At 47.1% G+C, this 16,263-nt stretch overlaps 1 protein-coding gene across 3 annotated transcripts in view; it reads right to left on the bottom strand.

Annotated features, from left to right (window-relative positions):
- The window catches only part of LHFPL2 (LHFPL tetraspan subfamily member 2), a 177,460-nt gene that overhangs the window by 155,093 nt on the left and 6,104 nt on the right, over nucleotides 1-16,263 (bottom strand). For all 3 annotated transcript variants that reach the window (XR_009518998.1, XM_060009258.1, XM_060009259.1), the window contains exon 2: nucleotides 9,690-9,765. The gene's annotated coding sequence lies outside the window, so the exon portion shown is untranslated. The remainder of the gene's footprint in view (nucleotides 1-9,689; nucleotides 9,766-16,263) is intronic.

Below are 16,263 nucleotides of genomic sequence, written 5' to 3'. Positions count from 1 at the left end.
TAAGCCCATGTGCCACAACTACTGAGTCTGTGCTCCAGAGCCCACGAGCTACAACTACGGAGCGCACACACCACAACCACTACACGCCTATAGCCCATGCTCCGCAACGAGAAGCCACTGCAGATGAGAAGCCTGTGCACCATAACAAAGGGTAGCCCCTGCTCACTGCAACTAGAGAAAGCCAGTGCGTGGCAACGAAGACCCAACACAGCCAAAAATAAATAAAATTAATTAATTAAAAAAAAAAAACAGGAGCAAGATGCTTGCAAAATAACTACAAACTTTGATTCTTACTCTCCTACTCCCTATAAAACTGTACCTACATGATTTATACCTTATTTGGGGAGTGACTAATGAATGTACATATACTATGATTTCACTTTACAATAAGAAAATCATGAATGTGAATCAATCTTCTAACTTATTAAACTTTTATAGCAAGTTGGAACCCTATGAATAGAGAATTCCATCACATTTCAGCATTTAATTTTGTAAACACGAACACTACTATATAAACCTCCATGAGCCTTTTTTTTTTTTTTTTTTGCCATTGTGGTTACGAATCCCCATAGATTGCTTAAAAAGAAAAAAAAAGAGAAAGAGAACTACTGAATTGAAACGATTATCACATGTAATAAAATGAGTAAATAAATAAACAAAAAGTATGCCTTCACCAACAGGGAGTATCAAAACACTTTTCCACTAGAAGGTTGGCTTTCTAAATCACCCTTAATAAAAGCCCAGGGCTTATAGCTGGGAAGTCAGGCACTCCCACCTCAATCTTCTTTGTACTTTCAAGAAATCTAAAGAGAATAATCAAGTTTGCCCCACGTGTAAATGAATTCAAGAAACCAGATGCTCCAAACACACTGTTTTTATCAACATATATATATATTCTTAAAAATTGAATTTGTTTCTAATTTGCATGGTTTTTCATATAAAATGTTTTGGGTTCGAGTATAATATTTACTGTTCACTTCCAAAGCACTATGCTAGCACTGAACAGCATAGGATCACAAAGAACCCGTGCCAAGGAACAGCCCCCATGAGAAGTTCAAACACCAGCCCATGCCAGCACTATCACAAAATCACTTCCCCAGGCCTGACTTTCACCAAAAAACAAAGTAATGATTAATGCCACTGTGCAAGATTAAGTTTGTTCTTTTTATTCAAGATCTAATAACTTATCCACCAGTCATCATTCTTCTTGCTGCTGTGGAGACCCGGTCAGGCCCACCTCTGGCCTGCAGAATGCCTGCCAGCTTTAGATCAATAGCCCTGTGATCTATAACACAGAGCAGAAGCCGATAACCCAGTGGGACCTTCCTGCAGGCATCCATCAGGGTTAGACCCACCAGGAGACTGGATGTCTGCTGCCTATTTCCTGAAGAGAAGCAAGGAGATGGCATGCAAAGCCAGCATCAGCAGAGGTCTGGTGAACCTGTGAAGGAACTGTGGGCTAGAACAGGTTTCCAGAAGGAACTGTGCTCTCTCCCTCGGAGGCAGCACAGAAAGTCCACCTGAAAGTGGTCAGATGCCAAGGGTTCCAGAGGAAGGACACTCACCCCCGGACATCAAGGCCACGTGGTGAAGCCTAGAGGTCAATTTCAAAAGATGCAAAATGCTCAGCCAGGCTAGGAGGCTGGGCCAGAGTGGGTGGATGAAACCAACCGAGCAGTAAACAATGACATCTCTTCAGTGATTGTGAATTCAAACAGAGTATCTTGACCTTCCGAATTCTCTTTGGCAACTTTTCATCTTGAATTAATATCCTATAACTACTCTAAAGTTTAAAACTCGCTTGCAATGGTAAATCTTTTTGTGAGTTAACTGGGAGGTTAAATGAGGGAGATAAATGAACCGCAATGCTTTGAGTTATCAGCCTGAAAGCAGCTGCGTGCTTGCCACCACTGTGGGTCTCCAGGCACATGACACCGCACGACTTGGTTTATTTACTTGGCTGGGGCCACTGACAGAAGGGCTGCAACTTCCAGAATGAGGCTGGGAGTGGTGGAGAGCCTGATTTACCGGTCAGTGCCATCTATCAGTGTGGAGGACTGAGTCCTCCTCTGGCTACAGTGCTCAAACGTATCTGGGCCTTCCGCTCATACCCACAGCACCACGTACACACGCACACACACGTCCACCAACAGACTGCAAGTCTGATAAGTTCCAAGTAGCATGTCCCTCTTTAAAGGAAACACTGAACCACAAAAGGAAGGTGGGCTCTGGCTGTCGGGTACTGTTCTTGGGTAGAGGGGCAACTTCAAGCCCAACCTCCACAGTTGTCCTGATTCCTCCGGACTGATTGGGACCACCACCTCCGCAAGGCACAGGCTCCGCCCAACTCCACAGGGCACCCCTCACCCAGGCTACCACGTGGCATCCTGCCTCCCAGCCACCCCCAAGCCTGAGAAAGCCTGTCTTGCCATCAACTGCACCACCAACTGTAAGACGTAATCTTGCTACGTCTCAATTTTCTAACCTACCTGTAATCTCAAGAAAGCCTCAACTATGTACAAGCTACTTGACACCACTTCTTACCGACTTTCCAGCCTATAAAAGTATGTCAAAGAGCACTAGACTGGGAGTCCGAAGTCACAGCTTCATGTATATCATTCACCCGCCTAACAAGTGCACATGAAGCACCTATTATAAAACATGCCAGGGACCAAATGTGTGAAGCTGTCCAAACAAGACAGAGCTGGGGCAGAGCCTGGGCCAAGTCATTCAGCGTCTTGGACTGAAATTAAAAGGCCTGGACAAGAAACTCTTTCAAGTCCCTCCCAGCTCTCCTATTCTCCACTCTTGGCTTTGGTGCCAAGAGGGGACTGAAGCATTCTGGAATGTTCTGCTTCCCTGAACAGATGTTATTTTTACTCCATATTCATATAGCTCAGGTTGCAGACGTGTGACTTCTCTGCACTCTGCCGAACATAAACGACTCATTTTCATCCCAGAGTTTAGGAGACTACGTGTAGCCCTAACACAGAAGGCCCACAGGCAGGCACAGCTCAGGCTCCCGGCACAGGGACCCTCACGGCCTTTTTCCTTCTACATAGAGGCAGTCTGGTTCCTTGAGATCAAAACTACAGAAAAACAGGAGCAGGGCTGCCAAGGTCTCCTCACATGTTGCCTGGGTTTATTTCTTCTTCATCAGCTCACATCATTTCTGACACTGCACTTCAACTGCCTGGACACAGCCAGAAAGAAAGGCTTTTAAGATTCACTGAAGTCCAGCCAACTTCTGATTAGCCACAGTAACGAAGAAAAAGAACAGTACATGGCCAAAATAAGAGGGCCTCTGAGGACTGTAAGGGCAAAGACGTTTGTACCGGATATGGAGAAGCACCAGCGAAACAAGTGAAAATCTTCCTCCAACCCCCGAAATTCCCCTCAGACAACATTTCAGGAAAACACTGGCTGGAGTTCCCAAGAGCACCACACCCACCCAAAAGGGAGGCATCTATGGTCTCCATTATCAACTTGTACGGGGAAATATCGGCTCCTGAACCAATGCGGGGATAGAATTTTATAAGAACTATACAAACTGAAGCTATGATTAAATGTACTTACTAGTGGTTAAGGTTTTCATTAGCACATCTTAATAGAAGTTTTCTTGTTATTCAGAGCTAAGTTCACAAATATTAAACGGAAATGTCTACATCAGAGAGGGAGAAGCTGGAGACTGGAAAGCAAGCAGATATGACATAGTAAGAGTGTAAACGAGGATGGACACGGAAAAGGCTGGGCCCTGGAAATAAACCACCCAGAAGCAGTGAGGCAGACAGCTGATGCCTTGGCCTTTGTGATCATAGACACAGGCTCTCCAGACGTTACTCAACACTTTACCTAGGACTGTTTCATACATACAAAGAGCCCTTCCCATCCTGCCCTCTCTCCAACCTCCCCCAACTCCCACCTCCCTTGCCCTGCCCACCTGGACCACTCTGCTCACTCTCAGAAAGAAACCAGGCTGCCTTGGGGAATGGTGCCAGCTGGTGGCTGGTATAGAGAACTATCTATTGATCATCAAGCTTTCCTCTCCCCTCTCTTGGAGGACTCTCTACCATTCATCCCCTATTCCTCTTTCCGCGGTTTCTTCTCATTACCATCACAAAGGGCTGAATTTGAAAGTCGGAAGTCCAGGGATAGAATCCCAGATCCCCCACTTCCCTACCCAGAAAGGGCAAGTCACCTCTCTCTGCCTCGCTCCCTTCTCTGTAAACATGGACAGCAATACCTGCCTACCCAGCAGGGTCTTTAGGAAGCAGCAGAAGTGCAAGTACACCGTGAACAGAACAGGGCTCATCAAACAGGAAGGCACAGCCTCACCGTTCTGCTCTCTCCTCGGCACCTGAACACTGCTCGGCTCGCTCGCGGGAATTCCGGGGCCATCATGCTCTGAAGCAGTGACCTCGACAACAGATGACTGGCAAGCCTTCCTCAGAGGTAAAGACACCGTCCCAGCTCTGAAAGAGCTCTCTTGTCCGGCGGATGTCCGTATCTTCAGTGTGAATGCCATGTTCCTGAGTAACAGGCCAAGTGGTCCATCAAGACCTGTATCAGCTGGTTTGAAGTCGCTAACTCATTTGCAGCAGGAGAAACTCTTTTCCTGACCACAGCGCCCTAAATGATCACTGGGCCTCCCAAGCCCTCCCCAGTGCTATTGAAATCGGGGCTCTAGGTTTACTAGGAGGCAACTGGCCAGCCCCTGTGAGGCTCTGCTCCATCCCCAAATGCCATCGCCCTGTGATACAGATCTTAAAGGGGCTAATGAAATTATCTCCTCTGCCTTTTATTCCTCCGTAACAACCACAAAATTTGATAAGAATGACCCCCTGCTCCTCTAATTTAAGGCCTATTTTATTACCTTCAACCCTAATTCTCTCTCTTTTAAATGGATATGAGACCCTGAAGACCCCACAGGCCAACGGGATTAGTAATTGATGGCTTCCTCCTGGCCGGCTCTCCAGAGGGCGCTTCTGCTTCCCCCCTCGGGTGGGGTCACAATCAGTTCAATCTTCATGCTTCAGAGACATCCCCTTTGAACAGGATCAAATGTCCCCCCACCCCTGCCTGGTGCTCCGCTCAAAGGAGCAGCAGCTGCTTCCCACTCAGAGCAGTAATGTCAACTCAGCCAGAAAGGCAGAGGCAAGAGGAGGAGGTCGGCGTGGTTAATTGTCCACCAGGCTCAAACGCAGGCCCACTCAAACCAGCACCTGGGAGGGCTGATCGCCCCCGTAAAATGCAAGGTGCACTTTGAACCCAGGAACAAGGAGGATGAGAACTATCTTCCCCGGCCTGCTGGGACTGGATGGAGCTTCAGCTGTTTGTTTTCTTTTTCAGATTGTAGCCATAAAGGGTAGAAGCACTTCTCTGCAGCAACCCCAGGCAGGCACATAAAACACAGGCGAGGTGAGCAGCAGGGCTTGCCCACCAGGAAATAAAGGAGAGGAGAGATAAGCATCCGTGGCATCAGTCTAAAGGGAGCCAGCGAAGGCTGCCTCTAGCTTTGAAGAAGGAACCTGAGAGAAGAGAATTCCGAAAGCCTCAGAAACCGCTCCTTCTAAGAAATGCTCTCTAGAGAAAAGGAAGCATTTAAAACGCAGGGAATTTACTCTTTCTCCTTAAGAGATGGAAGAGAAAATTTTTTCACTCTTTTGCCTATTTGAAAAAGTTACTTTTATTATCTAGTTATCTGAAGGGCTCCTTCCAACTCAGATCCATAATAATTGTAAAAAGACTCTTAAGAAACAGAAAATAGTCATTTTGTAACTGAAAGAGGACATGAGAGTGATCAAAACAACACCTACAGGGGGCTTCCCTGGTGGTGCAGTGGTTAAGAACCCGCCTGCCAAGGCAGGGGACACGGGTTCGAGTCCTGGTCTGGGAAGATCCCACATGCTGCAGAGCAACTAAGCCCATGCGCCACAACTACTGAGCCTCAGCTCTAGAGCCCGCAAGCTACGACTACTGAAGCCCACGTGCCACAACTACTGAAGCTTGCGTGCCTAGAGCCTGTGCTCTGCAACAAGAGAAGCCACCGCAATGAGAAGCCCGCCCACCGCAACGAAGAGTAGCCCCCGCTCTCTGCACCTAGAGAAAGCCCGCGCACAGCAACGAAGACGCAAAGCAGCAAAAATAAATACAGAAAAAAAAAAAAAAAACCCAACACCTACAGTCCTTTTGTAAAGCAAAAGCCTAAGATACTCCATTTAAAACCAACGTTCCCTGGAAACAAGTACTTCTAAGTTTTTCTTTCACATCAATATCAAAACTCCCATAGTAGATAAGACAAACCAGCCATCAAATCACAGCTGACAAGTGACGTGATCAAAGTAGAAAGTGGTTCCCAAATTATGTGTCAACTGTGTTCTGGAAGCAGAAAAAAGCAAACTCTTCCCCAGAGATGTCAATACCTGGGTGCAGCTTTACAATGAAACTTGGAAACCGATTTTGGAGATTTTGTTTCTTCTTTAAGAGAAAGATAAGATAAAGGCTCACCTGAAGCTGAAGATAAAGGCTTCACCCGGAAAAACCATACACCTAAGGGGGGACGTGCCACTTTGCGTGTGTATCTGTCAGCAGCTGCAATCTGAGTTCCCACTCATTTCAGCAATAAAGGAACTGGCTGGTCAGAGACCAGCGTGCTAACGACACTGGAGTCCGGGACCAGCAGACCAGTTGCTGTGTCTGCTAGCTGCCTTTGCTCTGATTGCTCCCAAATGTCTGCCCTGGATACAAGGGGGCCCATGCTGGACAGTGTCTTTGGATGAAGGCCAAGGCTCCAAAATGGCTATATCAAACGCACACACACAGACACACACATGCTCGCGCACCCTGATACACAATTTCACTGCTGCTGGGGCACTAGCAGTTCTTAGTACACCTGTTCTTTAGAAACAGTAAACATTCAATTGAATGAAAGAAGAACACCACATTAGAAATCCAAAACAAAGTTCAGAAGCTCTAAGGAAATTCAGGAACTACATCACTTCTTGGACTTTCTAATTAGGATGACGTGGGGTTGTCAAGATTCAATGAGAGAGCTCTGTGAAGTGTGCCCAAACGCACACTGATGTGTGAGATGCCCTGAGTGGAGGGGGACCAGCTCAGTAATTTGATGACTTAACCTGCCTCATTTTTTTTTTTTCTAACCAGATTAGAATTGTTATCATAAAACAGGAGACACTCTGAGAATCAGAGATCTTCTAGAAGCTCAGAGAATCAGAGATCTCCTAGGAGCTCAGTGAGTGGCCAATTATTATCAGTCGGGAAGTACTCCCCATGTGTTTGGCGGCATGAAGACCAGACATACTCACCACCTTGCACTCAGCTTCTGCAGGCATGGTACAACAGAAGACAGTTGGTAATATCTCAAATTCCAGAACCTACTAAAAAGCTAAAACTCACTCATATATTAACATCTGGGCTTTTAAACTGTAATTTTCTTCGTTTATTTTTCAAGTATGATAGACAAAATGGAGTCCATGGAGACTAGAAATCCCTGGCCAAAGCTGAAACCCTCCCTCTACCCAAGCCCTACGAAACTTTAAGATGAACAGGGTCAGGGGAGAGTCAAATTTCCTCTACTGCTTTGCCTTTCACTAACTTCTCCTTCAGGCAGCTCTCTGGCTGGGCCTCAGCACCAAGCAGAAGAACCATGGAGACGTGACCGCTTCTTTTATGTGAGACTAGTTGGCTGGTACTTCTACCAAGTTGTGGAAAGCACACCCAGAAACCAGAAAACAACTTCTTTCTCTTTGCTTTCGTGCTGCACACACCCAAACAAAGCAAATGGAAAGGCTGAACAATGGGTATTGTTCATGTAGAGGCAGGATAAGAAGGCAGGAACGGGGGCTTCCCTGGTGGCTCAGTGGTGAAGAATCCGCCTGCCAATGCAGGGGATACGGGTTTGATCCCTGGTCCGGGAAGATCCCACATGCCGCGGAGCAACTAAGCTCGTGCGCCACAACTACTGAGCCTGCGCGCCTAGAGCCCGTGCTCCGCGACAAGGGAAGCCACAGCAGTGAGAAGGCTGTGCACCGAAACGAAGACCCAACGCAGCCAAAAATAAATAAATTTTTTTTAAAAAGGCAGGAACAAACACTCAAGACCGCATTCTCCTGTGTGAATGTGGTCTTTAATCAGATTGAAGTCCCTCCCACCCCACCTCCACCCTGGCTTCTGGGAACTGCCAATTCCTAAAAGGACCCAGGCCCCATTCTGGCTCCAGATTCAGGTGAACCATTGCCCTGGGGGTTGCTACTCCCAACCCACAGGATGAAGCAAAATGGCATCAAGCCAATCAGTGTATCTCTGAAAGATGCCAGCATACTAAGACTACAGGAGAAATGGAAATGCATGATTTAAAAGCTTTTATTAAAATTATTTAAAACTAAACTGTGTTTTAGGAATATTTTTATTTCCTCTGGGTTATAAATTGGTCAAGTCAATTGTTTGCTCCCTTACTGCCATACATTTGGTTTTACACGTTCAATCCTGGGGCTGCCCAAGACTCCCAGGGGCTGGCAGACAGATGTCTCTCCCGGGACAGCCAAGGGGGCTGGTGGCTCAGGGTCCCAGGCTGTCAGTTAGCACCTTACTGACAATGACACAAAAACTCCTGATTTCTCATCCTTTTCAACAGTGGTAAGAATCTAAACTCCCGCCGACTTCACATATTATGGCGCATTCTCAATTACCCGTGGTAATGTGAGCAAACAGCCATGTCATTAACCCAAAAAGGCACTCTACACATCAGCTCATTGGCTTAGGAATACATTATCATTTCTTTGTAGCTGTGCCTCAGTTTAGTTTACTAGGGCTTTTTTTTTTTTTCTTCTCCTCGGATGAACATTCACTCATTTACTGAAAGTCTGTTCCATGCCAGAAACCATGCGAGATTGGAGATGGTAGCAAAAAGAACTCACACACTAGGGGAAAAGACGTGTACAAACAAGTAAAGCTCACCACGGGCACGTGCAGTGTGCTGTGTCAGCAGAGGGGCAGCGATTCGTTCCGCTGGAAAGCTGGGAAAAGGCTATGCTCCCAACACCCTCTCTTTCAGACAGTTTGTAAATAACAAGTGAAATGCTGGCTGAGTCTTAAATGAGGAAAAGGAATTCTAAAGCACCAACTCAAATGGAGAGGTGAAGGTGCCCAGCAAAAAGGAAAGAGCGTTGGGCACTGAGACGGGCAGCAACATCCAGGAGAAAGCCAGGCCGGTCAATAAACACCTTCACCCGATAACTCAATGGGGCAGGTAACCACTTTACACCTTTCTTTTTTTTTATTTTTTTTATTTTTTTGGCTGTGCCAGGTCTTAGTTGCGGCACGTGGGATCTTTTTTTTTTTTTTAGTTGCAGCATGCAGGATCTTTTCGTTGCAGCATACGGACTTCTTTAGTTGCAGCATGCTGACTTTTTAGTTGCGGCACGCATGTGGGATCTAATTACCCTGACCAGGGATCCAACCCGGGCCCCCTGCATTGGGAGCGCAGAGACTTACCCACTGGACCACCAGGGAAGTCCCTTTACACCTTTCTTAGAGGAGCTGCCACCCTATATTTAAGGATTTTCTTTTTAATGCACGAGAACTTGGGGTGGTTATCAGAGTGCATTGCATGGCTGGAGTTTTCCCACAACCAGCCTGAACATGAGCAGATCCAGGAAGCAACCCCTTACCTGTACGAGGAGGAGCTCCTTGAGATGCAAAAACCACAGGCCAGCTGTGAACTCAAGAGTCTGCTTCCCAGTTTACCTGAAAAACAACAGGAAAGGGCCATTTCTGTTAACTTGGAATAGCCAGTCTTTTAACAGCCCCAGTAGAGACCTGCAGACCCTGCCTAAGGCTCCTTGGTCTCAAAGCAGAAAACCTGGCCAGCGTCACTTGGCCAAGGGGTTGGATCAGAGAAGTGGGTGAGAATCCCGGTGTTTAACTCGGAGGGTAATGGTAAGCCAGGCACTTAATCTACCTGTGTCTTGGTTTCCTCCCCGCCATAGCTATCTCACAGAATGATCAAGAAGGCCTTCGATATGCCGGGCAACATGCCAAGCCTGGAGTCATGTGAATGACCATGTCATGGGTTCCCCGCCCTCTGGGAGCCGACAGTCCACAAAGACAGAGAAGTAAATGGGTGGTAATCATGACCTTGACGCAACTGAGAGAAGCTGAAGTGAGGAGAATACAAGGTGACATGGAGCCTTTGCAGAGGCACCAGCTTACCCCAGAGAGGTCAAAGGGAGCTCCCCAGAGCAGGTGATGGCTAAGCTGAGGTCTGATAAGCAAGAGGTGGCCAGACTACGAGCATACCAGGCAGAGGAAATAGCAAAACGGGTGCCCAGAAAGCAAGAACATAGTAAGCTGACAAGAAAAAGGAGTATTTCAGAGGCCGAGAGGGAGACTGGCAGTCGTTTTAGGAGAGTTTGGACTTTCTCTTAAGGCCGATGGCAAGCCCATGAAGGGTCTCCTGTAGGAGAGTGGCGTGGTCCAGAAAGTTTTCTGCAACATCAGAGAGAAGGGATTGCAAGGGGGCAAGGAATGCCCCTCTCAGCTATCCCAAATGCCACATCCCTGGTCTTCTGTGGGAACGACCAGGAGAGAAGGCCCCAGGATAAGAAGACAGGGCTAGGGCTTCCTCCAGTGAACCACAGCTTCTCAACTACAGGTTCCTCCGGCATTAAGCGATTCCACCCAGGCAGACACGCCATCAGGAGCAGAGTCTGCCTGTGCCAACACACCCTCCTCCAGAAGGTGGAGAAGTGCCTGGTGTCACGGTGCTTCTCAGCTTGTGCTCCCCAGACCACAGGCATCAGTACCACCTGGGAACGTGTTGGAGATGCAAATTCTCGGCCCACCCCAGACCTAGTGACTCAGAATCTCCGGGAGCGGGGTCCAGCCAGTGTGTTTTAACTAGCCTCCAGGTGATTCTGATGCTCCCTAAAGGCAGCAAGCACTAAGTGGGGGCAGTGCCAGCACGGGGGTGGCAGTGAGCAGAGTACGGGGTACAGAGATAGCCCGGCCTGATACCCCAACAGCACCTCCGTGCTCAAGGCCTCACACTCTACAGGGACTGTGATGTCCATTTATGCTTAAAAGGAAATACACAAAGCTTTTTTGGGGGTGGGTTTTTTTTTTGTTTTGGTTTTTTGGGTTTTTGGGCCGCACCGCGAGGCATGCGGGATCTTAGCTCCCCAACCAGGGATCGAACCCGTGCCCGCTGCAGTGGAAGTGTGGAATCTTAACCACTGGACCACCAGGGAAGTCCACACAATGCTGTTTTTATCGATACTTAGAAATGATGCTAGCCCTGTGGACCATGGGGAAGAGTACACGGGCCCACCTCTGGAGTGGGGATGTAGTACTTCGGGAGAATTTCATTTCCCTAAGAAATGCCCCATCCTTTTCTGTGGCCCTCCTTTATTTCAGAATAGACAAAGGAAACTCCAGCTTCAGGAACAGGGACAATGTTTCTCCTCCCCCTCAGATACAGAATCTGACCACTCCAGAAAAGAAACAATGAAGCCATCCAGAAAGCTCCCGTGGTTTCATTGAAGGGTAAAGTTTCTTTCTGGAGTGGGTCAGTTTGTAAAAGTTCCCAGAGTTGTGGTCCCTGGGATGTACTTGTGTGTAACTTCTCTGTTCGTCAAGCAGTGGCAAAAAGACTCTCCCCACCATCTCCACGCTATTCTGAAAACACCCTAGACCACTCAGACAAGCTTCAGCTGGACACCAGAATGGCCAAGTTCAGAGTTTCTTTCAGCCAGCTAAGAGCTGAGAAATTCTTTAAAATGTAAATATTTTTTTCAGCTATGAGAGACCCTAAAGCACTTTCTAGGTGGCATGAGGTCTCAGAAGAGTCAAGCCCTCCTCAAAACTGACCGGGAGGGCTTCCCTGGTGGCGCAGTGGTTGGGAGTCCGCCTGCCGATGCAGGGGATGCAGGTTCGTGCCCCGGTCCGGGAAGATCCCACATGCTGCGGAGCGGCTGGGCCCGTGAGCCATGGCCGCTGAGCCTGCGTGTCCGGAGCCTGTGCTCCGCAACGGGAGAGGCCACAACGGTGAGAGGCCCACATACCACAAAAAAAAAAAAAAAAAAAACTGACTGGGAAAAGGCCCTTAGTGGAGAAGGAAAGGTTTCTGCTGCTGGCCAAGTTCTCCTGATAAGCAGGTAAAGAAACTGGATCATTTCCTGAGCTTCTCTCTCAAAATTAAATAGACTAAAAAAAAAAAAAGAGCAACATAATCCCAAGCACAATTACGGTGTTTAACCTTAACTTTCATATCTAGATCACCTGGCTTTTCATTACAACTGGTCAGGTATATGTGAAATGGCCACACTAGATAGAAAGAAGTATGCCATATGCATCATCAAAGATATTAAATCCCCTATTACACAGCATGCGCGTGCAAACACACACACACACACACACACACACACACACACACTAAGTGAATGAGAATTAGTTCTGCCTAGTGCCCCCCACCACCAGGTATCCTGGGCTCCTCCGGACATCTGAGCTATCCTCGGTGGCCCTGCCCCAGCCCTGACCTCACAGTGCCCACACTTCACCCATCAAAGTCCACTCTCTTCATACCCTGATCTTTGCTGGCATTTTATGAAATTCTTCTTGTTAAGTCCTAAGTAGCTAATGTAGTCCCTGTTCTACGGATGCTTACATGTTGAATAACAGGTTTAAAGAGAACCATTTCACCCAAATTCCTCTAATGGTAAAATTTTAGGCACAACAATAAGTGAATTCCAGCTTTTCACTACAGAGCCCCTTCCATACTCCTCCAATCCCATCACACTGACCACTTCCCACTTCATTTGTTTCGTAAGTGTCAGCTTATAAAAACACCTCCACCTCCTAGGATGGAGGTGAGATGGATCCTGCATTTGTAAAAATGGAGGTAAATGTTGAAACAATGACGTGCAAGTCCATCTCCTCCATCTGTCAATTCACCTGTGTCAGAACCACACAGCCTCTGGAGGATGAGGATCCCTTCTCCAACCATTTCTGGTCGGCGCTTACTTAGGAAGGGGACACGCTAATATTATCTCCAGTGTCTGAACCCAAGCAGGGGAGAGAGTGGGAGAAGTCGGCCTCAAGACATACCTTTCTCTGCAGAGGCCCAAAGCGTAGAGCCCAGTATCTCCAAGAATGCCCCAAAGCACTTAATAATCAGTGTCTGTAAAACCTTCCTAAATATAACGGCTTCAGAACTGGCTTCAGAACTGGCTCTTACACTTTTATCTTGGATGGGACTCTGATTTGGTCCCATCCAAGATAAAAAAAGAGCCTTTCTTTTAAGAATGAAAACATGAGTCAAGATAAAAATTGAAGTGGGTCCAATGGGACAAAAGCCAGCCCTTCACAACCAAGTATCTAAGAGGCCAAGAAAAGAACAGGTAAGGGTGCCCCTCAGACATGGCTGATAACACAGGCTCAGATGGACAGGTTTCTAAATTGATGTTTCTCGAAAATGGTGTTTCTAGAACATGCCCAATTATAAAAACCATCCAGACACTTTGTTTAAAAAATTCAGACTCCCAGGACCCACACCAAACCTATGAAGTCAAAACTCCAGGGCAGGGTCTGAGAACACACAGGTCTAACCAGCACCCAGCAGAGGGTCAGGCAAGTTTCAGAAACAACGTTCCAAAGGAAACAATATGTAACTTTTTAAAACGTTGCAGTCACATAACTTCAAAGTGATAGGGTATGTGTGAAAAGGCAGGCTTAACTGGAGGAAGTCAGAGCTTTCTTTAAGTAGTTAAAATTATGGAATATAATCATCAGGTAATGAGGAAGTCAATTTGATTAAAATGTAGCAAAAACAAAACCTCTCCCTTTAGCTTAACCATATTCCACCTGGAAGACCTCCCATGACCTCCCTCCCTGCCCTAAGGATGGAAGGGAATCCCGGAGCACAGCTGCTCCTTGGGGCTGTTATAGGCCGGAATGGCAGTGACAGGGTTGAGAGCCCTCAGGGTTATCCCAGTAAAGACAGCCCCAAGGAGCAGGCAGCAAGCTCTAAACCAGACCCTGCAGGTGCCCTCCTGGTGTCAGCCTTTACACGTCTGAGTCTCCGGCTGACTCATCCGTAGCCTCAGTCGTGTCCCAGTCTATGTGAGGCCTTGCTCCACAGGACCAGCGGCACCAGCCTCACAGGGAGCCTATCAGCGATGCAGAAGCCCAGGCCTGCTTCATCAGAATCTGCCATTTCACAAGATTCCAGATCATTCTTGTGCACCTTCCAGCATGAGAAGCCCTGCTTTAAGGCACGGGGAGCGCCACCACGGGGAGACCCTCAGCCCACCCGTACAGCCACCAGCTCACCAGCTCACCCACTGCGACCCCACAGTCTAAGAGGCCTTCTTCCCTCACAGTCCTTACACGAGTCTTCTCAGACTTGCTTTGTCCTGGAGCCAAATCACCATCAGCGGGGGCCCAGTGACAGCTGACAATCCAAAGCCCCACCTTAGGGAGTTGAAAGGAGGCGGGAAGTACTGACCGTCTCTCACATTCTCCTCCGGCTCCTCTACCTATCAGGCTCCCTGAGGGGGCAGGAACATGGACCCCACGAGCACAAATCAGTAGAGAAGATCCAAAGTCAAACAATACTACGGAACGCTGGCTCGCTCTCCGCCAGCACCATGTTAATGAGGTCGAGGTCACGAGTATGATTAGCTTCCTCGGGTATCGTGGCACAGACTCCAACCCTCTGCCCTCTAGCTGCCTGCAAAGGCTGACACGCCCCTGGTTACTAATAGGAGAATGACTGGACAGGCTGAACAGAGCAGCGGCAGAAAAGGACTCAAAGAACGTGGATGACTGGTGAGCAGAATGGATTGAAGAACAGTACTCAGCCCAGAGGGGTGGCTGACATGACAGATGACTGGTGAGAATTCAAAATCATCCCGATGGGCTGAACAACACACACCTGGATGAGAAAGCTGAAATCTGACAGGAAGAAGTGGGAAGTTCTACGGCCAAGATTTTAAAAATCAAATACACATATGTAAGCTAGAGGAAATCTAACCTGACGACAGTTCTTGTTTTAAAATGTTTAAAACTTTTTTAAAACATGTAAGTTTTGTTGACTAATGTAGTTGCTAAGAAAGCTAACATACTTAGGGTCCATGAGTCTAGTTTCCAGACCAAGGGCAACAGTGGTCCCTGTGTAGCACAGCTGGCCAGACTATCCTCAACAGTCCCCCAGCCACCTGTCCACACAGGTGTATACACAACCTGTCCCATCTCTTCATCACTACCACCACTTGTGTTCTAATTATTCAGTATGGCCTCTGCACCCGGCTACCGTTCCTTTTGGCTTTGGATTATAGTTTAAACATTCCCCACATCAGCTTAGCTCCCTTTAATGCTGCCTTTTCTTTACTAATCAAGAAAAGAACAACAGACCCAAGCACAAATTGGAAAAAACACATTTAAAAAAAAAAAAAAGACAAGACAACCTAAGCAACCCATTTACCAAAAGGATTCAGACCCAAAAGACCTATAGTCACCTGTGTAAGCTGGCACCCTAGGCTGCATATTACAGCATGGATCTGTGCAGAAAGGTAATCAGGTTGGTAAATTATGAGCTTCCAGCACAGAAAAGCCCTGAAATGGCTACAATAAGAATGAGCAAATGACAGAGTAAATATCTGTTTAGACATACTTCCCTATGTGCAGAATCACCTAGGAATGGACAGTTAGCCATTAAAAAAAAAAATGATTTTTAGATTGTTTTTCAAGTTGTGAGCCTTTTTTTCCTTACGTGTATATTTCGTATACAAAGGGTATACAAAGGGTAGCCATTTACAAACACAAAAACACCAATTACTGGTGAAGTCTGTAGTTGCGAGACTGGCCAGTCTATTATTTTTAATTTCAGAAAACTTGATCCCTATGGGTCAGAGAAAAGTTATAAATTTTTAAGAGGTTAATTTGTCCTGAGTAATAAGTGTGTCATGCACCACTTATCTAAAGAGTAAATGTGGCTACTGTCTATGCAGTTACAGGCATCTTTAAACAACTGACTAACTGCCTCAAAACTGGAAAACAACATGTGAAATTCAGCCCAACTGCAGCCTGCCCCAGGAGAAAGGAAGCTTGAACTCCAGGTGCCCTTGACAACACAGCTCAGTGTGGAAAGAGAGAAATTGCTGAACAATAGAATCAGTAGAGGAAAGAGAGTCCCTCTAATTTTCCGGGAATGTGGGGAGGTTGATGCTAAAGGGATATTTAAGATCT

Source organism: Delphinus delphis, chromosome 3 (assembly GCF_949987515.2).
Source record: "Delphinus delphis chromosome 3, mDelDel1.2, whole genome shotgun sequence".
Lineage (NCBI taxonomy): Eukaryota > Metazoa > Chordata > Mammalia > Artiodactyla > Delphinidae > Delphinus > Delphinus delphis.
Note: the sequence above shows the minus strand (reverse complement) of the source record. Positions and strands in the feature narration are given on the sequence as shown.